The sequence below is a fragment of the Eptatretus burgeri genome, chromosome 3, assembly GCF_056783735.1.
Source record: "Eptatretus burgeri isolate ZD-2024b chromosome 3, Ebu_testis_v1, whole genome shotgun sequence".
Classification (NCBI taxonomy): Eukaryota; Metazoa; Chordata; class Myxini; order Myxiniformes; family Myxinidae; genus Eptatretus; species Eptatretus burgeri.
In genome coordinates, this window is record NC_140963.1 from 128,392,486 (window position 1) to 128,399,495 (window position 7,010).

The window sequence follows — 7,010 nt, forward strand, 5'->3', positions numbered from 1 at the left end:
ATATATATATATATATATATATATATATATATATATATATATATATATATATATATATATATATATATATATATATACACACACACACACACACACACACACACACACACACACACACACACACACACACACACACACACACACACACACACACACACACACACACACACACACACACACACACACACACACACACACACACACACATCAGCCCAAAAGGTGCAATGATTCGGCTGTAGATGAATCGAATCTGTAATATGGATGCTCTGACAATGTTTATTTTATTTCTAAAATTGCATGGCATCTCAAAAGCAGAGATATTGCAAAAGCAGAAATCGCAATCTATTGAAGTTTCCCCAGTCAGAGAATGTCTGACTGGGGATGTGTAATACATATGCCCAAAAATGTCAGAATATTATTGAAGGTTCTTTGTCAGTGATAATCTGCAGGATGATGCAATAGAGGTTTTCAGAGGTATGCCTCGCCTGAAGTACGAGAAAAAGGACAAATTGGCAGTTTCTTTGTCTCTGGAAAAACTTGTGCAATCACTTGAAATTCTGGCAATGAAAGCAGTACCAAGACTGGATGGAATTCCAGTGGAAATCTGAAGGCTTCAAGTACTTTGGGGTTTTTTCTTGGTGCAGAAAGTGTATTCAAAAGAAATTGGGAGGGCATGGTGAATGACATTGAAAATGTTTTGTTTTTTTCAACCAATGTTGGGGTTTGCTTGCCCATCTTTCTTATTGGGGGAGAGTATTGCTTCTAAATTAGTTGGCTACGTCTAGGCTTTGGGATAGAATGAAAGTTGTACAATCCTCAGAAGGTTTTATTAAATGGATTCAAAAAGGTTTGGATGAACTTATTTTGGAGCAACAAGCATTTGGTGGCTCCTGGTATCCTGAGCCTTCCTTTGAAATTACGAAGGTCAAGGCTTGGTGAACATTATCAACAATATCATGGCATTCCACTTTGTGGATTATCAGGTGTGCACTGTTCCCTTGGAGACCTCTGGCCACTCTTCTATGCTACTCTGATAATCTGGATTATGTACAAGACTTGTTTCTACTTCGAACCATCAAAATGCATTTAACTCGGTTGCCAGTAATTTGCTCCAGCATGATGAATGCTTGGCAGGCTTTTTCATTGAATTGAATTAATGCATCATACTCAAAGGAGATGTGCCTGAATGGACCCCTTTTCTACAATCCTCTGTTTGCAGAAACTTCTGGTTCACCCCACATGTGTTGCTGGTCCGTGAGTTCACCAAAGATACATTTCCCAGACCAGATACATTGTTTTACTGTTATATTTTTACCCTCGCCGGAGCTGGAGGCATTTGGGTTCGTTTGTCTGTCTGTTTGTTACTTGGGGGAATTTTTTTTTTGACAAGTATGTTGATCACCTCCATTTGTGTTTGTGTCTGTTTGTGTTTGTGTGTCTTTGTCTGGCTGTCTGGCTGTCTGTCTTTGTCTCTCTGCTCGCCTCCAGCCCAAGCCGCTAAACCGATCGTTCTGAAATTAATGTCACCGACCTTGCGACGGTCCTGCATTGAAGTTTCATAAAATTCGGTCGACCGAAAAGGTCGTCTGCCTTACGTAGGCCAATAGGCCGATTTGAGTCAAGTTTTCAAAAATCCTCAAATTTCATCCGATTGACTTTAAATTTGAACAGCATTTGCATATCAGGGAAGTGAATTCAACCACCCATTACTTTTGTGATTATCCTAAGTCACAAGATCAACATAGGCCATAAGGTCAACCCAAAATAGGCCAAATTTTAAAATTGTTTCTAAAATTGTCAATTTTCATCGAATTGACACTTTGAAGAGCATTTGCGCATCAGGTCACCGAATTCAGCCACCTATTAATTTTGAGGTAAACATAGGCCAAAAGCTCGACATAGGCCAAGAGGCCAATTTGGGCCAAATTTTCTAAAATCCTCAATTTTCATCAGATTAACTTGAAATTTAAAAAGCATTTTCATGTCAGTACACGGAATTCAACTACCAATTAATTTTAAGGTCAAAAGGTCAACGCAGGCCTAATTTCGAAAATTGATAGGGCCAAAAACTAAATATATCACTATATCTCAAAAAGTTGTGGACGAGTTATGATAAAACAAGGTGGATGAGTTGAATAGGTGACAAGAACAAGCGGATTGGATTTTGGTTCGGATCCAGCCCATCAGTGGGATACAAAACGTGAACTGTTCCACCTGGTAGAGGTATGTGTTCTTCCGAGTGCCATTCTACTTTGTGCTGTTTTGCCAAGTTGTGACTCAATGAGTGGTTTTTCATTTGCTTGTTTGTTTCTCCACACAGAACATGTGTGGTATTTCTCTGCAACTGCCTGTCAAATTGACACAATTTTCACCATGGGAGGGACTACTCATGTAACGTGGTGTGGCAGCCATGTTGGAATAAAGGAAAAACTTTGGACCTCTGTATCTACAAAATGCCCATGGAAAAAATTGAAACATGGCAAGTACTCCATTTGAATAGGTATGATTTTTGTATGATCTCATAGGTGCCTTCGTTATGACATCATAATTCCATATGAAGAATGCATCTGATCAGTATAACAATTTTGAGGGTCATCTTGGGATAAATTGGTCGACAGAAAATAAAATTGATGACATCATCAGATTTGAGTCACATGATTCATGAGGTTCGACAGCAGGAGAGGATAAATGGGGCTTCTGAGGCAGCCATTCAAATGAATGGGGAAAAGAGAAAAGCTTTGTCTCAAGGTCCAAAAAGCCCAAAATAGGAGACTGATTTCCTCCCTCTTCCATACAAACTAATGTTAAATTGAGACTGTCTCAAGGCCCAAAAACCCAAAATAGGAGACTGATCTCTGCCCCATTGAACAAATGTAAAATTGAGACACTGATTAAAGCACTTCTTTCCTTTCATATTTTTCATTCCATTCAAAGAGTGATCCATTTAATCTTTGTTCATGTTCTACTTTAGGTAATAACTTCATTTTATAACATTCATTTCCATCGAGTATATTCGCTTTATCTCTTCAAGCACGAAACCTTTGGTTTTGTAAAATGGGGAAGTGTTTTTAAAGCACAGTTGCCGTGAAAATGACGGCTGCTTGAGAACGGCTGCCTTGCCCGAACCAAGTCATTTCCTTTGTGGGAAAAACCATTGTTATGTAATCTCCCATGACGTCATTACGTGCTTATTTAAACCAAGTTTTGAGCGAACGGAGGTATTTTCAGAGAATGGAGCATTCAGATTCTTACTGCAACCTTGCAGATCAATCGTTTTCACGAGATGAGAGGTGAGATTTCACAACCCAATTCATTATTTATTGTTTAAAACAGAAGTAAATCACTGTACGACTAATAATTATTGTTTTTTTTTTCAACAGATTGTCCCCAATAAAAACATCGTTGATAACAGATGTGGAAAATGAGTTATCTGAATTATACGACGAGTGTATAAAAATGAACGAATTTCTTGAAACATTCATTCGTTTCGAAATGAACTGAACGATATTATTGTTGACTGGAAAGAAATACTCTCACGTCATATAACGTGGAATGAATAGAGTTTAAGGTGAGAAATACACACACAAGCCGGTAGGTGACATGGGTGGTCGCTACATAATTGCATACAAGTCAAACAGTTTTTGACACTTTTTTTTTGTAAACTTGAATATGCTCTTTCCAATGGTGAACAATTTAAAGTGGTATACCTTGTCATATATTTGCAATCCTCACCTGAATTTTGATGAAAAATGAAAATTTTCAATTTTTGAGGGATCATGACTATTATATATGACTGATTAAGAAAAGTAAACAAGAATTTGAATACTACTACCATACAGTTATCACATGAAAAAATTTCAAGCTTCTGGGATAGGTCAATAAAAATATATTGGGTCTCAAAGTTGGGTCTTCATACAAAACCAACATTTTTTTTTCTGGATTTCAACTGATCAGGTCATAAAATTTAATATAGGTATACTCAGTTTTATGTTTGCCCCGGTTGGAATAGGTGTACCATATTCCTGTGTGTCGTAAGAGGCAACCAGGGTTGCGTCAGGAAGGGCATCCGGCGTAAAACCTGTGTCAAATCATTATGCGGATCATTGATCCTCTGTGGCGACCCCCTAACGGGAGCAGCCGAAAGAAGAAGAAGATACTCAGTTTTATGTTTGTTTCTTACAGAGCAGTTGTGGAGGAATAATCTCTGAAAATTTCAAGGCTCCAGCATTAATATTTAAAAAGTTGTGGGAGTTTAAAAGTAGCCATTCATTTTGTGATGCTCACAACGACCATAAAAATAGGGCCACAGCCACATTTCAACCCTCAATATCTCGGAGTTGACCGCATCTATGGACCTTAAATTTTATGGAGCTTCATTTTGATACCTGGGAACTATTTTATGAAAGTTTAAAGTAAATCTGAGGGGGTCAACTGGGAACATTTTCTTAAATTTGGTGATTTCGGATGGAATGACTCCTTTTAGTTAATTTTACACCTGCTTGTGTGATAGAAGAAAGCATATCTCCAACTTACAATCTCGCTTTATCAGGCAGACTTTCAAGTTTTTCAGAAAAATCTACAATTACACCACTTCCACTAATTTGTTTCTCCAACTCTTTTTGTTATGTCTTTCCAATTATTTTTGAGCCTGGAGTTGAGCCTTCCTTTCGTTGGCAGTTTTCACCGCTGCTGAAATACCACCCGTCAATGATCCAGCCACACTTAAACTAGCAAATAAAGGAATTAGAAATGGGAGAAATCCTCCACTCATCTCTCTTATTGAATCTTTCTTCAACATTGGTTTTGACATTTTAATTTTAAGTGAGCCATTATCATTCAAATTTTCACCTGTTCTCTTGTGAGAAAAACATCAATTCTTACTGTTCCTTTTCTCTGAATTGTAGTAACGTTGTTGTGGTTACCAAATTCGCAAACCACCATTCAGGTCCCTTAGGTGAGGTATCTCGGTAAGTACATGTGTAGTTAGGCCCAAACCCGTTGTCTAGTGGGAATACATGTCATTTATGCGTGCTGCGACTCTTCAGGATAGCCGTTTTTCTTTTACTATCTTTAATTTGGACCAACCGCCATTGTTGCCACCACCAACCACCGCTTCACCACAACCGCCACGACCTTCACGTCACACCTCGCAACCGTCGCATCGCCACCGTTCTTGCGCCGCCTGTGGGTACCGGTGTTGGACTCGTGCAGGGCGCGCGCCGAACGGCGTGTACAAAATCACGGATTTTGTGCTTCAAAAACGGATCAAAAACGACACACGCCCACTTTTTGCCGTCCAATCGGTGAGCGAGGGGCGAATTGCCCCCGCCCCCAGGGCGATCGATATATGCAAATTTATGGATCAAAAAGCCTTCACGCCCACTTTTTCTCGGGCCAATGGGGAGCGAGGTGAAAGGTCGAAGGGAGGGGGTCAAAGAGGAGAGGGCGAAGCTACGGGGCTGATAAAAGGACCGTGTTCGTCAGTCAAAGAGTAGTAGAGTAGGAGAGTAAGAGAGTAGGAGAGTCGAGAACAGAGAGTCAAGACTTCGCGGGCGGTGGAGTTGGCAAGAAGGAGCTGGTCGTCGTGTGCGTTGGAGTCGGAACGGAGGGGACGGAGCTGTGGAGAGGCGGCGAGGGCAGACGAGGGGGTGCTCGCGTCGTGCAGGGAGCTGCACCCCAGGGAGGCCGACAGCGCGACCTGGCCGAGGTGGAGACGCTCGTCGCGGGACAATAAAAATCCTCCATACCCCGAGCATCAGCAACCCCCTCCTGTTTCCCCCCCGCGCTGAGATAGTGCGACCAAGGGGGCCCCTTTCCCACCCCCTACCAGACACTGCCCGCGAGGCCCGCGGGGTTGGGGCGCCATCGCCGCTCCGCGTCTCCTCACCAGACGGGTAGGCCGACCCGGTCTCGGCCTCAGGCCCGCCTCATCCTTGAGGGTATTCTTTCCTTGGTTTTGGGTATGTGTTGTCGGCGCCGTCTGTGAAGTAAAATTGTATAAGTGTTGCCGTGTGCTCGGTAGTCGGTATTAGCTCTGCATTGTGTCTTCGCTTTCACATTTGCTTTTTGTGTAAATGGAATTGTGTTTTTCTTTTCTGTGTGCTTTTGGTGGAATTGTATATGTGTGCTTCCCGTGTGCCGCGAATAAATGTGCTTTGTGTTGAACTGTTTCCCGCTTCGCTTCGTCATTTCTCCCATTGAATCCTCATCTTGCTTCACGTAAAGGGTTGGTAGTGGGCTGAATACGCCCGATAATCAATCGAACCGTCGAGGTCGACGATAACACCGCTCGGTTATTCTGATAGTACGGAACGGGTCGCTTAAGTGGCCCGTGTCCGAAGTCGACCTGCGGCGAGGTGCGATCACCCGGTCTACCCTCCGCGTGGGTACTTAGGTAGGTCGAATTTGGCGAGCAACCCTATCCCACGCGGGGGCTGATTGGCTCGATCGCGGTGAGACCGAAAGGTCCACCCGTGACTGGTTCCCGGCGTTAGTCCGAGAGGGTCACGACTGGATTGTCCGTCCGGTGGGCGACGTGCCGCGATTCGAGTTACGTGGCCGTCAGCACGCCGGCGGGCGCGAATACCGCAACAACGTTAATCATACAAGGCTTTTGATTTTGAATCCAAGATGATAGTTTATGAAGATTGATTTGATTAACATATACCCCAGTTGGCACTTTACCACTCGTTTATTTATCAAAAAAATTATGTGAGACTAATCATAACACTATTATCTGTATTAATCTGTCATTCTGTTTCTTCCAAAAGCAAACAATATGTATCAACTTCTTCACTCTCTCCTATTTCAATGTATAGGGAAGTATCCACTCAATTAGACTTTATAGTTTCCTTTTGAGCACTCAGGTCAATCGCATAGATTGTATACAGACTTTTAAATACTGTCATATTCAAAATAGGTTCTTTATTAACCTCCGCCATCTTCGAAGATGGATGGAGGTTACTGTTTTCACCCCTTTCTGTTTGTTACTTACGAAATCTTAAGATTTC

The 7,010-nt window shown here is 42.0% G+C and overlaps 1 long non-coding RNA gene across 1 annotated transcript in view; it reads left to right on the forward strand.

Moving 5' to 3' along the window:
• Window positions 1-6,603, forward strand: part of LOC147030952 (uncharacterized) — a 33,026-nt gene extending 26,423 nt beyond the window's left edge. The window contains exons 2-3 of the long non-coding RNA XR_015056584.1: window positions 2,321-3,290; window positions 3,381-6,603. This is a non-coding gene — a long non-coding RNA (uncharacterized LOC147030952). The remainder of the gene's footprint in view (window positions 1-2,320; window positions 3,291-3,380) is intronic.
• Window positions 6,604-7,010: the final 407 nt, after the last annotated feature.